Source organism: Rhyacophila brunnea, unplaced genomic scaffold (assembly GCF_057557595.1).
Source record: "Rhyacophila brunnea isolate RB1 unplaced genomic scaffold, BYU_Rbru_1.0 scaffold_41, whole genome shotgun sequence".
Classification (NCBI taxonomy): Eukaryota; Metazoa; Arthropoda; class Insecta; order Trichoptera; family Rhyacophilidae; genus Rhyacophila; species Rhyacophila brunnea.
The window spans coordinates 148,631-165,911 of record NW_028233078.1 but is presented as its reverse complement, the minus strand read 5'-3'; positions in this window follow the sequence as shown (position 1 = coordinate 165,911).

Here is a 17,281-nt window from a genome sequence, read left to right as displayed (position 1 = left end):
CATTCCTATTTTATTGATGAAATTAATCATTTTAGTATTCTAAAATTGGCAAAAATATCGTACAAAAGATCAGTTTCATATTTCGGATTAACTTGTGTTTTATTTAAATAGAAGATATCATATTCAAAAATATTTGTTTTGTCACTGTTGATTCCTAAACATAAGCTAAATTTTTTGCTGAAGGTACATTTTCAGCATGCCAATTCAATGCTACTTATTAAAATTATGCCAAAAAACAGATTATAAAATGGTACAAAAAAAAAGTGATCAGATTTGAAGATTAAAAAGATTACATATTATGACAAACAATAATCATATTAAATATAAATGCAAGATAACAATTTACCACAAGCTAAATTTAGCTTAATAATTTCTTAATGCAATGGAAATAATATAATTTACATATTGAATGGAATGAGAATACACTTAATCTTTAGAAACAATACATTATAATATATTCGAGTATTAAGAATTTTGAATACCAACAAAAGAATACGCACAAACAATAGGGCTGATGAAAGGACTTGAATTAATAAGTATTAGAATAATAAATGTATAGAGGAATATTGTAAAAATGATGGGATTACAATTTGCATGATAAGATCAAAGAGATCATTCGAATCAATAAGTCTTGGAAGAATAAAATTCAATATGAAGATTGTTAAAATGATGAGATTTAAATGTGCATAATAAGACCAAAGAGATCATCCGAATTAATAAGTCTTGGAAGAATAAAATTCAATATGAAGATTGTTAAAATGATGAGATTTAAATGTGCATAATAAGACCAAAGAGATCATCCGAATTAATAAGTCTTGGAAGAATAAAATGCAATATGAAGATTGTTAAAATGATGAGATTTAAATGTGCATGATAAGACTGAGAATATCATTCGAATCAATAAATCTTGGAAGAATGTGAGGGATTTAATATTGTTAAGATGATGAGATTGAAGAAAGTATTTATCAAATCTGTTATTTAGAGCAATCTAGAGTTTTACCTGAACAAATAGAAACAGCAAAGATCCAATTAGCCCATAAATAAATTATTAAGATTAAAATTATCAATTGAGTAAAGATAAATATAATTCAATATCTAAGATTAAAAATCATAACGAAACAATTTAAAAAATTTTATTATACCACAACTGTAGTTTAAATATGTAAATATAAATCTTTGTATAAATGAGAATTTAGTGCCTATTTATAAAATATTTTATCGCATCTGAGCAAGAAAGACACTTGAACTCATCTCATTTGATAAAAGAAGAGCAGTTGATGTAGATAGACCAGGCGAAGGCGTCAAAAGATGGATCAAGAATCTATGCAACATTCCCAATAATGGACTACTATGTCTAAATATATATAATTGATAAAAAGAAACTTAACCTATAATTAAAAAAATAGCATCTGACCAATGCACACACAATTTTATAAACTTTAAACTTATTGTAGTAACCTATAATAAAATATAAATTAAACTAGAATAATTTTTGTGAAAACTTAAACTTCTATAAAGCTAAAAAAAGCTAGCCCCAACTTGCTTTTTTTAGAATTTTAAAGTGTCAAAATTATTCCTCTTTTGTTGACGATCTAAAAAACACATATATCGACCCGAAAATGCTTTTTGCAGAAATGAAATGTCAGAATATCGAAGTCAATCAAAAATTAAATTTATTTCACAATTTAAATTCACCAATTAAATTTGAACTGTATTTTTATATATCATTATAATGGTTTAGTTTCTGGTATTTTTTTCAGTAATAGTTTGAGTTATGATCGCGTTCGATATTGTTTTATTTATATAATGATTTTTTTTATTTTTCGAATTTTAAGTGATCAATAAACAGGTATTGACATTTGGAACGTACCAAAGTATTCACGTGTATGAAAAAATATCTATAAATTAAGATTGTGTCTTTATTATTAATTTAGATAACACTTGAATGCATAAGTCTTGAGCTTATCAGATGTATTGAGAAAGACTGTAAGGATGATGCACTAAAAATTATAGCAAATCTGCACCATGGAGCAAGTCGCCAGAAATTTAATGGAAAAATTAGTCCTTTAAATAAATATTTGTTTATATTATATTTGGTTTTTTACACCATAAATTTGCACGAGAAATCTTTCGATTGCTGCATAAAACAGTTTTGGCTAATACTTCTTTCAAAAAAACCATCATTAACGAACTTCCAACTATGAATCTTACTTGCAAGACTTTTTAATATAAGGGCTTTACTCAACACTATATTGCCTCCTTCAATCTCATTATATTACAAATTTTTCCGCAATTTTTTTTTGAATTATTGATTCAAGTTTCATACGTAACCCTATTGTTTGTCCTTATGCTTCGGTTGGCATTCATAAATTCATTATAATTGATTTACGGCACTAAATACAGTCATTTTTATTATGACAAAATATCTTATACTATATTTATGGGTTAGCAAAAAAAACGCCAAGCACACGTGTATTTACCGTGATTTTAAACATATAAGGATGAAAACTTTATCACATAAGCTTTTAAACCTTATGGTATTCAATCATGTGTAGATGATCCTTTAATATACTAGGAATATTGAAAATTTTCCGATAAATAATTTTATTTATGTGTTAATTTGATTTTTAGCTTTTTATATTTGTTACAGCAAAACTTAAGATTGTTCCATAGAACAGGTTTGACTGATACTTCTTTCCACCACATCATCTTTACAGCTTCCACGAATAATCTTCTTCTCTCAAGACTTATTAGTTCATGCGCCTTCCAGAATCTTATTGTTTGTGCTTCCATCAACATCCATAACACTATTTGAGTTCTGCGTTTTTAAATAAAGGAGAAGTTTACAGGGTTACAGATCGTATATTCAAGCTTCTCATGACATTTCCAATTATTTTAGTTACATGGGTTAAGTTTCTTTTCATCAATATTATCTATCGAGACGTAGTCAGTAAATTATTGGGAATAATGTTGCATAGCTTCTTGATCCATCTTTTGACACCTTCGCCTGGTCTATCTACATAAACTGCTCTTCTTTTATCAAATGAGATGAGTTCAAGTTTTTTGCGACATTTTCTAAAAAATTTAATTTTAAATAACTTAATATATATGAATTATTGTAAGCAGTTGATGAAGATAAATCTGGGGAAGGAGTCAAAAGATGCATCAAGGAGTTTTGCAATATTTCCAATGCGCTAACCACGTCTAAATAGATAAAATCGATAAAAAGAAAATTAACCCATAACTTAATATATATGAATTATATTGTATATATTTTTGATAAAAATTTTTAACTAAAGAAACTACAACCTTTTTATTATTTTAAAATATAAGTGCATTTATTTTATTTGAACAATGTTTATCCAATTCATGAAAATATAATGGTTATATTTGTAACAATAGATACATTAAACGACATAAAAAGCAAAAAATCAATAATTTGAGCTTTTAAAATTGAGAATAATCTGTGTTTAAGAATGTCTCTACGACAAAGCTTTAATCGTATTTTAAATTAACTTTTAATGGTAAACATAAAACCCTGCTAGAATGATTGATTTATGAAAAACACAATAAAATGCCTTTTGAATTAATTATGATAAATATACCATCAAAAATCAATCAAAGAATTAAATCATCTGAAATTAAAATTCAGCACAATAAATCAAATAGAAACATCAACCAATATTATATAAGAATATTATCAATTAATCTTTTGTTCCCACCTTAATATTAAATAATTAAGCGCTTTGTATTTAAATACATTTTTTTGAAATTTATACAACTTTAGATTTCCTAAATAACTCCATTTCCAAACACTTCAAGCGATATATTGATAGATTCCAGACCATTCAAAGTAATTATTTTGAAAATTGACATGTTGTTTAATCGAAATTTTATGTGGTAGTTTTTTCGAGGGCTACTCAATTTAAAAATATATTTATGTTTATGATCTTATAACACAATAAAATATTTAAAAAAAGAATATAACAAAAATTCACACAATTAATTTAGATTAGGATTAATTGACCACAATATTAGCGATTTAAATCCGATATAGAAAAAAAGTAGTCATTTATTTAATTTTTGCACAAAATGTCGATCAGAAATATTTCTTTAACAAACCAATTCATTTTTTTAGGATATTATCAAATCTATAATAAAAAATCAATCCCCTACTAAATGGAGAAAAAAAATATTGAAGAATTATTAGAAGAATGCCTGAAAAGAGAATTCAAACCAACAAAACTTGAAATTTACGATGAAAGTCTAGAACACACTAACCATCCATCAATGATATATATTAGTAGCAAACAGACACACTATAGCATATACATAACCTCATCGATGTTCAACGGGCTAGAACTACCAAAAAGACACAAAATGATAATGAATGTAATTGATTTCGCGTTTGATTTGGGTCTTCATAGTGTGAAACTATATCCTAGATCGCTAGATCTATGAAAATCCATATTAAACATTTAGTCTAAGTTTATTAATAAAAATTTTATTCTTTTACTATTTTTTTATGGCAACATATTCGTATTTTTTATTTTTTAACTTGCGATTTTATATACTTTACATATTTTAGAAAAGTAGCCAATAGAATTTCTAGATCGTATTTCTAAATGTGATCCTATAAATCTAAAAAACTACTGTTTATATTTTTTAAGTAACGAAATATAACAAAATCAATAATATTCAGCTCTAAAAAAATAATTATTATTCTAAACTCGTTGCATCAATGCAATTTCGCAATGCACATTTCTGATTCCATATTTGAGAATATTAAAATTAACCAAAAATATAATTTTTATACTTTTTTAATTAACCTATGTATCGTAAAGATTTAAAAAAGTAATGTCTGGTTTTTTTATCAAATGATTCAAACTGTACTAATTTGATATCTTTTTATATTTAAAAAAACACTTTAAATTTATAATATCATATTTTTCAAGCTTAAAATATTAAACTTTAAAATATTCAATATTAAAAAAGGAAGATGAAATAAATAAACTGCACAAATATAAATAATTAAGTTTACACATATTTTCATAAAAAAAGTGGTGCTTTGTTGCAGATAATTTTTAGTTATAACTCATTTTCAGTGTAAATTAAATCCAATTAATTCATTTTTTAATAAATCATATGAATTTTCCATAAAAAGATATAATAATTAAGAGAAAACCAAATAATTGAGAAAAACCCTCTAACGAATAAATCTTGAAAAGAGGATAGGTATCGCCGAAGGTGTAAGTGAAGAATATATAACCAAAAATATATATTATGTGTTCACAGGAAATCAATCACATTATGCTTGAAGAGAAATACTAAAATTACATTACCAAAAATAAACACAAAATAAAAAGATACAATAATCAACATATAACTACATAAAAGACTCAAATACCCGAACCAGTAAATCTTGAAAAGGGATAGATATTAAAGAACATGTAAGAGAAGAATATATAGGCAAGAGTATAGATATGATGTGCCTAAAAAAAATCAATAACGTTATTCTTGAAGAGAAAATATTATAAATAATGCCAAAATTACCCTATAAATAAAATATATAATAAATATAAAATTGGAGCATGACTTTAATTAAATGAAAAGAATATATTTTTAGCTTTTAAAATCAAATAAAAAAAACATAATTAAACCCAGCATATGACTGATCTTTTTATGTCATGAAAAATTAAACCATAAAGAAAAAATATTTTGACGAAAAAAACAAACAATTATTTATTTTAAAAAAACATTCAATTATTTATTTTACAAAAACATGCAATTATTAAATTTTAAAAATAAAGTAGATATTGAATTCAAAGAACGCAATAAACCTGAACTTTAGAGCATTAAATTCACAAATTAATGTAGCAGAGACTATTAAATTATCCATTCACTTAAGTCATATTGTAATTTGTACCGTTAAATTTTTAATATGTTATAAAAAAACAATTTTAAGTAAAAACTTCAAGGCTCTAATCTTCTGCACATAAGTGTGCCAATAGAATCAAACATATTTACAGAAACTATAGAATCACGAAAAAACAGGGTTTTATGTTTTGTGAGAAAACATCTACATAATTTTCTTTTAAAATTACTAGCGAAATAGAAGTGTTTATTGATATTATTTAGAAAAAATACCTCATCCTTCCTTTAAAACTTAATAAATAATAAATAATCAACCCTCATGTATTGTAAAAATAACATAAATGAATATCACAATTTAAAATCTATAAAAGATATCCTTGAAAGCTGCTTTTAGAAAAAAAACTTACTATTTTTTTTAGTTAAACAGAAACTTCATTGTGGCCATCACAATTAAGATCATCTATCAATGTATTTTTTTGCAAAAATATAAATAAATTCAGTTCAAATTTATAAATTATCAGCAGATTTCAAATCCACAAAAGATTTTTCAATCAAATATACCATGAATAAGAACTCTTCTTGATTTTTTATACCGCTATCAGAAAGCCAGTTTAAATTATATGAAACACAAATAAAGCAAAAAAATTTATTTCATTTTTTTCTTAAAATTGTATGAGAATGAAAAGAAATGATTTTTATTTATAGATTAACGTTAATTTTTCCTGAAAAAGTCGAAAATTTACAGTTGAAATGTATTTAAGTATTCAGTTACTGTATATTAAAAATAAATAATATAATTTATAATTCATTATTTAATCAATTCAATGCTTTAAGCACTTTAAAAAAATCGAAAAATATTATTTTAATTTATAGGCGATTTTTTTTTATTTTCATGCACATATATTTAGATTTACAGAATAAAAGTAATCATCATATCCTTTTCAAATACATCACACTAAAAGCATCTTCCACCCGCATTAAGAAATAAAGATCTTTTTATATTCAAATGCATTGCTTAATATGATTGCTTTTCTAAAGATTTCATATGTTTATATATAGATTAGTGTATTTTTATGCTATAACACATTAAGTTACAGTTATTTTGCTATTTTTATAACTTTCAAATAAATTTTATTGTTTATTTATATGATCAAAATATTCATTATTGTAATTTAATAGAAAAACTTGTTAGAGTTATTCTATACATAAAAAATGATATAATCTATATTTTTTTTATCCTATAATTAATAAACATACCGAGGAAAAATTTATGTATTCTAACCCTGAAAATTACAAAAATTCAAATTTATGATAAAATTATCTATTTAAATAGAATAATAAAGGATTTTAGCATAAAAGAAATCTTTTCTGATATAATTAATACGAAAAGAAGGCTTCTCAAATTTCAAGAATATATAAAATGATGGTATTTTGTGTTGTTTATCGAAGATTTGTTGGATTTCCAGCACAATTATTTTTAAGACGATTAAAAATTAAATACTAAAATACATAAATTATAATTTTGTATTTCTGGTTTTTTTTTCATTAAAGTATTATATTTAGTTAAAATTTACACATTTGAACACAATAAATACCAAGATGCATTCATTTCATTTTATCCAGATGCTGCAAGTTCAAGAAAACCAAAAATATCAGAGTCTTCTCATGGTAAGAAATCAGCGAAAATGAATTTATAGAGATAATGTATATACCAAAATAAAAAAAACTATTTAATCAAACAAAACGAACCTGATATTATTCTAACAATACACAAGAAAATATTATTACTTTGATTATGATAGTATAACTAGCCTTAACAACTTAATAGAAGCATAGGACGAGAAAAAATGGAATACAAGCCATTATAAACGAACTTGTTTATAAACGCATGTAAAACAAAATCATGCGATATTTTATGAATTGGGTAAGGAAATTTAAATCACATAAAGAATTTTTTGGGGAGTTAAAAATCCTTTAGCAAGTAGAGACGTATATGTAAGCCCACATACTTCAAAAAACACTTAAAATTATATCGATTATAAGAAATTGAGCTGCTTAGGAATATAGATCAGAAAGAAATGAAATGTGACACATTATTGAGTATTTCGAAATTCCTAATTAGCTAGATGATCCTGGCCAAACGGAACAGAAGAGCTTAAAAAACGAAACCCAAATTTTTTATTTTTTTAATTGGGTCAACATTGTATAAAGAGTCGTCTATAATACATACTAAAAGCGTGATGGGATGTAAAACCGTGATAATAGTATTTAGAATACTATGTCTTATGTGTACATGACACTACAAATCACATAAAAAAAATAATCTTAATAAGCTCCTATAAAAAAATAATATCATAGTTTATTATTGCCGGTAAACAGTAAAAATTCAGTACCGATCTCAATTTTTAAAGCACCAAAAACTAACATCTCTTAGTGACACGATCTAAATTATAAACGAGCAAAACACCACCGTATAACATGTTATAGAGTCCCAAAAATAAATATTTTGTTTTTCAGGTTAGATATAAATGTCATAATAATCATTATAATTAATTGAAACAGTAAGGTAAATGATTAAACATAATTTTTTGTGATTTTATATCAATAAATCATCATTAAAGGTAAATCCACTTGGCTCGGAACCATATAAAATCAGCAAAAAATACGAAAATAATGGTTATACATAGAATGCATATCTTTAAATGCAATATGTAGCGATGGCAGGCTAAAATTCTTACCCAATGCAAATTTAATGATTATTTTTATTATAATAAAAAGATCTATATATCTTTATTGAATAATGCCCTTTTTTGATCCTTTTATATTTACATGTTTTAAAATAACAATATGAATTGTAGTTGCAACGGAAGCGGAAGCATACGGACAAACAAAAGAGTTGAGCAAGACACTTGAAATTATGACTATTGAGAAGAAAATATATCGAGGAGGATTAAAAAGATATTGATGGAAAGAAGTTTCAACCAAATCTATTCTAAAGAGCAATATAAGGTTTTTCTTGACAACTATAAAAGGCTAAAAATTAAATTAACACATAAATAAAGATCATTAACACTTAGTAAGCGATGTAAAAAATGTTTTGATTTTATTATATATTTAAATCATCTAAAAAATATTTTTATATTATTGTGGGAGGTATAATATAAACACTTTATCCGCGAATGAAGCTTGTTTTTAACAATTTATACACAAATATAATTTTTTTTTTAATAATTGGCGTTTTAACAAATCTTATCACAAACATATGACCTAACCACATATTCTTATAGTTTTTGGATGTTTAAATTATGATTTTATTTTTCGATAAAAAATTATCCCTGAAACTAATATAAAAAAATTAAATGCAAAAATTTAAATAAAAAGTTTAAATTTAAATTATATGCAATTTATTTAATAGCTCAAGGTACAGGAAAAAAATCAAAAAAAATGCGCAGAGATGCATAATATAACGTGCTATAAAAAAAATATTAAAATTTACACTTAAAAATATTAATAATTAACTATAAAATTAGACAACAATTTTTTTTATACAATAAACTAATCTTCTTAAAAAAAACAAATTTGTAATTTATTATATATTATTATACACTATAGCACCATATCTAATATTTTATTTTCGATTTTTGAATTTTTTTATGATAAGTTCATCCAAGAAAATACTAATTATCACATATAAAATATTTAAAAATTGGCAAATTATTTTATTTAGGCTTATTATAAGGTATTCAGACCTTATCAGTGTAATAAAATTTACTGAAATACGTAACGAAATGTGCGGTAAAAATACGAAAATATATTTGGACCTAAAATGCATCTATAAAGCATCATTTTTAAATTATTTTACATATAAATTTCATATAAAACTTTATAGTATATTATTTTGTGTAGCTAAATAAAATGACTTAGATGCACTACCTCAAATAAAAACAGTAATCCTTAAGAGTTATATATTTTAATTAATACATTCGTTTTTAAACTAGAAAGTTATTTAAATTATCTTTATAATAATAGAAAAAATTGCAGGGACTGGCAATTTAAATTTGCAAATTCTTCTTCGGATTTACTCTTTAGGCTTTCAAAAAGTTAGGTTAATTTACAAGTATTTATATTTTACTAGATTAAGATAAATGATGTATCAAATGCTGATCAATATTTATATCAATTGGAGTAAATTTTATCGAATAAGCTTAGAATAATTGCTAGTAAACGGAATCACAGGCTCGCAACTAATTCTATTCCATTCTAAAATAAAATGAAGATTCAGTAAAAAAAATAGGCGAATTCGTACACTATAAAATCTTTGAGTAATAATATAGTAATTTTTGTACATGTAACAGGCCCAAAGATAAAAATAAATGTAAATATACATCAGTATATAAATTCATTTTTGTTCATTTATAGTATATTTTGGATTATCTTTATGATTAGATAAAACAAAAAATTTTATTAAAGATGTAATTTCCATTAGAATGACAAAAACACCCATATATGAAGTTTTAATTAATTTTATATTAATAATTGTATTAAGCGTCAATTACAATCACCATACTTATGACTATTAAAAATTGAACTGGTACCATTTTTTTTTTAAAAGTGTCACATAAAAAATACATATATATTTTTACAAGCATAAAATAGAAATTGGCTATTAAATTACCAATTTGACAATTTAATCAGTATTAAATTGGAAAATAAAAAATATAATTTCTTTTAATGACATATGCACCATTCTAAATGCACTAGTTTCCCATAAATATTGAAAAGATTCATATTTTGTATATGCTTATTTAGGTAATATTATAGATAACAAATACTTTCATTGGAATTTATATAATGGGTGACCCGCCCCATAAATGTAATTTTGAGCATTACAACTTGAATAGCATATAATGGGTGTCCGCCTTTAAAATGTAGTTTTGAGCATTAAACCTCGAATGTAATAAATGATAAGATTTTGCAAGTGCAATAAATATTTTAAAATTTAAAATAGAGCCATTAATAGAGCATATATAAAAATTTTAAAGTCTAAAAAGGAAACTATGATAAAAAAATGATTTGCTTTTAATTCATGAAATTATCAGCAATTATATTTAGAACTACACTTGTCGAAAAAGATAGTATTTACAGATGAAGGAAGAATATACAAATGATTTTAAAAAGAAGCAAAACTCATCGAAAAAACAGACATAGCATAAAAATACACTAAAAGTAAGAAAAATGACTATTTAATAGTAGATAATAGGTGTTCTTTACAATCCATGTAGTATAAATTAATGTTATTGAGCTTAAAGAAAGCATTAATAAAACCACAGCAGTAAAAAACATCGACCAATCAAATATAGTAGAATTTTTGATAAAAATTTCAATCAGAAGAACATTATCTGGCAATCGATTTTATTATTATAAAAAAAATCTGCATTTAATGTGGTATAGCTCAACTTACGCTTATTAATCATTTTGTATATAATATAACAAATTTAAAATCCAAAATCTTTATATAATAGAGTCTGTTTAAATGTATCTTACTTAAAGAATTTTTATATTTCATTTTTTATAGTTTAAGATTTATTGGTGGATACTTTCACGTGATAAATTATCTCTATGTTAACACATCTATGAAAACTGTATAGAAGTCTCTTTTTTGTATAAGACGGCATTATCTTAGTTAATATAAAATCACGTAAATTTTAAAAAAATTTAATAGAATTGCACAATATTTTATTCTTTAAGAGTACTATTAAACTAATAATTACCACAACTTGACATAACTTTTTTTAAAATTGAAAAAATCCTTGCAATTTTATTAGCCTAGATTTGCGTGTTTTTATATGATTTTTATTTGTCTTCTCACGTACCAGATATTTTTTTAGTTTTATTCATATTTTATAATTTTTTTTTGATAAATCATTTAACGGTAGAATAAAATGTAATAATATCAAAAAATACAAAAACAAACAATAAAGCTCTTAAACTTGAGGTCTAAGGAAAAAACAAAAAAATCAATATTCTTTTTTTTACAATGAACAGACAATATATTCTATCTATCAGATTTACTTTCGCGAATTTTCGGAAATTAAATATTTACAAATATAATATGTGGATAATTCAATATAAATTTATACTTTAATCGATGATTTTATAGCAAAATAAATGGAAACAATGTGGGAGCATTATCAAAAATATCTGATGTGATTATGCGTAAGTTTTTTATCATTCAAGATTTCACAGTAGCTCTAAATCATATTTTCTGAGTACTTTTATTTATTATACACGCAAAAAGTTTACATAAACAGCAAAGTCAATAAAAAGGCAAAATATTAATATTTGTCTTTAGTATGTCTACAGGAGGCAACGAATTTTAGAAATATTGATCAGATAAATAAAATAAGAAATTTTAGCATTTGAATGTATATATTTTTCAAAGGGTTTAAATTTACGATGAACATATATATTAAAAAAGTGGTTTTTTTATTTAAAATGATTCTATTAAATATAAAATGCAGGGTTTTCTGTTTATTAACAAGTAAAGGGTTCATATCACCTGTCAAGTGGTAGCTGAGTTTCCTTCAATAACTTTAAATCAAAATTATTATTAAACTATACGATATTATATCTCATACTTAGAATTACATAATCATTACTATTTACGTGAAGAGGCTTTCCAACTGTTAAAAACTTCACTTTTAATATTTTATCAAAGGTTACATTTTGCGCAAATTTTACAATACCAATTGTTTTAACTATAGTTGGGGATCGATTGTATTTTTTTCTTTATAATTTCTTTTATTAGATTGATGCCAAGATATTTTTCCAATCTTTTTTTTGGCATATATTTTTTACTTGCGTCGAAGGTTGTATTATATATTTCAGCACATGGAGAAACATCGATTTTCAAATTTTTACATACCATTTTAGCGATTCATTCTCTCAATGTACCAATTACTCTTCCCCCTCTTCCATTCTTTAGATGTATTTTAACTTATATTTATTTATTCTGTACCATATTCTGTATCAAATTCATAAATTTCCTATATTTTATAAATTCTTTTCCATTATCATTCTTCTTGGTACGAACCATACTCGGAAACCAACTTTCTAACGCCACAAAAATTTAATCGCTTGTTTGCGATTTTATGACAGCCGGGGCTATATATTTATACAATAACTAATACATGCAAATACGTATAAGTATTGCTCCACTAATCTTACATAATCAGGAGAAAAATCTTATAATTGATTATATGACCCTAAATATATTGGCGGTGTTTGTTTTTACTAGATTAATTTGACATGTTTTACATTCCACTACTATTTATCAATTATCTTCGTTATACCTATCCAATAATCTTTGTCCTTTAGTTCTTAATAAACATACACTGACGATCTGTGCCAATAATAACATGTTATTGTTGAAGGGTAATTTTTATTTATAGATGTATCAAAAAGCAAATTTCCCATTAACAATTTACCAATAATTTGTATCTTTTTTTAGCGGGTGAGTGCTTTTACTTTTACCCCTTTTTATAGTGTTGCTGTTTTTCTCTTATATATAGAATTCTCTACTTGGCTCATCAGATTTACCTATTATGGTTACTCTATAACAAATTTTACAAAATGTATTTTATTATTTTCTCGATCCATCATCTATTCTACCATTGCCAAAATCCAATCATCTACTATAATTTTTAGGTCATCATGTTTAGTCCCTATTTAAAATTTTCTACCGTGTAGTTCTTATTAAATTTTTCGTACCAAAAAATAATCATCATCACTTTCATCGGGAATTCATATCTTTATTCAGTTTCTGTACATTTTTTGATGCATATTCTATAAAGTTTCTACTTTTAATGAGATATTTTGCATTAAAACTTCCTCTAAATTAACATTCAAGATATCCGTCCTTCAAATAAAATTTTCCTTATAGTCTATTAGAGTCTTATTATCTAAATTATATATTTTTCTTTAGATTTGATGAATTTTTGTTCCAGTATTTTTTTTTAGAGCAAAACTCATTGTTAACCACATTGTATTTTTGCATAAATCTTTTATATACTTTTCTGTACATTTTTTCATTTCTAGAAATTGTATCCATTCCTTTTTCTTTTTTGACCTTTCACATTCATTCATTTTTATGTTCTTCTGGCGATATGATATCAGTACCATTTAGTCCAATCCCATGATTTGACTTCCTGCAATGCAAATTGAAACTTTTTATGTATTTATTTTCAGATGAACTTTTCAAGACTTATCTAAATCTCGCCATTTTTCCTTGATTTTGAAGCAAACCAATTATTTCATCTAAATAAATCATAATTTTTTTCCCAATTAAGCCACTTTAAATTTTTGTCACCTTTCTTTGTAATATAAATTGTGTTTTTGTTAAATACCATTAATATGCTATTACCGATATATACTCTTCCCTTTTCCTAAAATTCTGTTTTTATATTAGCTATCAACTCAATACCAGCAATATAAAAAGCCTCTTAATTACAGGTACAGTGACCAGTTCAAAAATACGTAGCTCCGATAATATACCACATTTTGAAGAATTTAAAATTGTCTATAGCAACTAGATCATTATTTTGATTAAATTAACTACTATTCTTACTTCTCATTAGGTTTTTATTAGAACCAAATATAGTTTAATTCATTTGTATCGGCTTTTTTTGCAACCTATCGTTTTCTAAAGCATTAAAATATTTTATTGCTCTATCTTCTAATGTTTGTGTAAGTCTATTTATTTTTTGTGCAATTATTTTTTCTGCTGGTGTCTCTATTTTATACTTTTCTGTTTTTAAGCAATGTATTTTTTAGATAAATTCTAATCAAATTATCTTTTAATTATTTATGGTAATTTCTATTTTTTTATGGGTTATCTCTTTAGATTTATAGGAACCATTGATTAACTGGAGCGTCTCTCCCTGAAACCCCTTCAGAACTTATTATCACCCGTAATCACCGTGTATTGCGCCCCTTTTCATAGGCGGCAGTCATTATGTAGAGAGAATGTGATTCTGTCATCTGTTCATCGCTAAAATATACAAGCTATAATCGCACTATACACTTACCTATATACTTTCTGAACGGTGTAGGATTTTTTCTTATACTAAAGACACAGTTTACCGGCTTACACAGAAACACTCTTTTTATCTCGGCTTTTCAATGCTTTATGTTTTATCTTTTGGTTAATTACTCTCCGCTATTTTAGGTATTTTTCTTTAGAGTATATTTTATGACGATTCAGTTGTATGCGTGGGAGTTTAGCCCGCGACTATTCATAAAAGCGCCGAATTGTAAACCACAGAACCTTACCACCCCAGAATGTATTATTATCACTTTATTTAATTTTGATATCGTCTTTTTTGTGACAATAATTTAGGTAAATATTCACTTCGATACTTTTCATATTATTTGGCGTTAAACATATATCAATTTAATAAGTATTACCATTTTATTTGTCATATCATTAGCAGTTTTATCAAAGCAATTAAATCTTATGGCCTTTTTCTACATTTGTAACATACCAAACGATTGATATTTCTTTTCCAAAACCTAAGTAAGCATAAAATCACTTTTCTCTCTCAATCACGTAATATTCACTCTTTCAATGACATCGGCTTTGTCTTTAATTCGTTATATTCGCTAATTTCTATTTTTCTCTACTCTTTTCATATTAACCTCGACTAGCGTTCTACTCAATACAACCATTATTCGCAATTTTTTTCATTATATCTAAATTGTTATATTTACCATATCATAAGTTGCAATTTTAACATATTTTTCTATTCTATTCACCCTCCGACTTCACTATACTGAATTATTTCTAACTCTTCTAGCACACAACGAATTTCGTTTTCATCCTTCATACATCCTGGATAACTTTTTTAGACATTTAAACATGTTTTATGACATTTTCTAGTGATATACCTATTTTAGCTATTCTCTTTATTAAATAGTTTTGGATATACATAAAAGGAAATCTAAAAGTTTGGTTAGATTCATAAATTAGTACAATTACATAAGATTTGTAAAATAGGGGAATGATTACAACGTCTAATACGTTATTCCTTCTATTTAAATAATATTTAGAAGCATATATTCAATTTTCATAGATATTTTATTTTAATCAAACCTTTTACCACATTCTTTAAAAAAATAATTTTTGAAGAACTAAAAATGATGTAGAAAATGCGAAAAAATGTATTGTTATTTAAATACAGTAAGCAAGAAATAAATTTTTTTCTCATTATTTTTTTTATTCAATTTTAATAGAGCTTAAAGTCTTGAATAATTATAATAATGTTGTAAAAATATAAACAAGATGGATTTGATCTTTTAAAAAAATACAGATGCTCCTAGGAAACGGTGTAATAACGGTTCTAAAAAGTGTTTAAAAATTCAAACCAAATAAAATTAAGGTTTTAATGTTATGGTGCAATTAAAAAAAATCAAAAACACGAAAAAATACCTATATTTTACATTAAATGTCTTTTAGTAATGAATTCTGGCTTTTAATATATTTTTCACCTATCATAAAATTTTTAGGCAATACTTGATCTTATAGATTTGCGAAATTTACTTAGAGGCCGCTCATATAAAAAATCCCGATATATTTATAAATGCTTCATGTGGTATAACCATTTAATTTTATATAAAAATTAGTGCTTCTGATCTAGCATTGCTGTTTTATATTCAACTCAACCAACTATAATATTTTAATTTAATATAATAAACCTATAACCAGAAAAAATGTTTTACAGCTATTATGTTAATTTCTATATGATTATAAGGATATACAACACATAAATCCGTCTATTGTTACAAGTTTAAGAGATTTATGGGCCACTTTCAACATCTTATATCTTATTGATGTAAGTTTCGCAATTCTTAAAATTCGTGGTGAATCAAACTTTGAGATAATAATTTAGTATGAATCGTATTGTAATTCTAATACGACTCCATATTCAATCAACAAAAGATGCCTTAATTTTTTCCTTTGACTGAAATTTTGGTAATGTTATTCACATCTATGGATATTTTCGAATAAGCAGTTTTAAAGGTTATAGCCAATAAAATAATTATGGGTGACACAAAAAGCCCTAAATTAACATGCAAACCCTATCGGGTGTTATATATTTATATTTATATTAACATGAAGTCTTGAACTGATACAAATGCCCAAAGTAAGTTATTATTTTCGTTTTTACAAGTCTAAATTATATTTTTATAGAAACCATTTAATCCCGAATTATAAATACAAGAAATCTTATATCTACGATAGATAAATTAAAGTATTTTAATAAAGGCTAAACTATTTATACATTTTAATTTATCGGCAGTTTTGTGAAGAAGGTATATAAAACATAAATAAACACATGTTTCGCCTTTT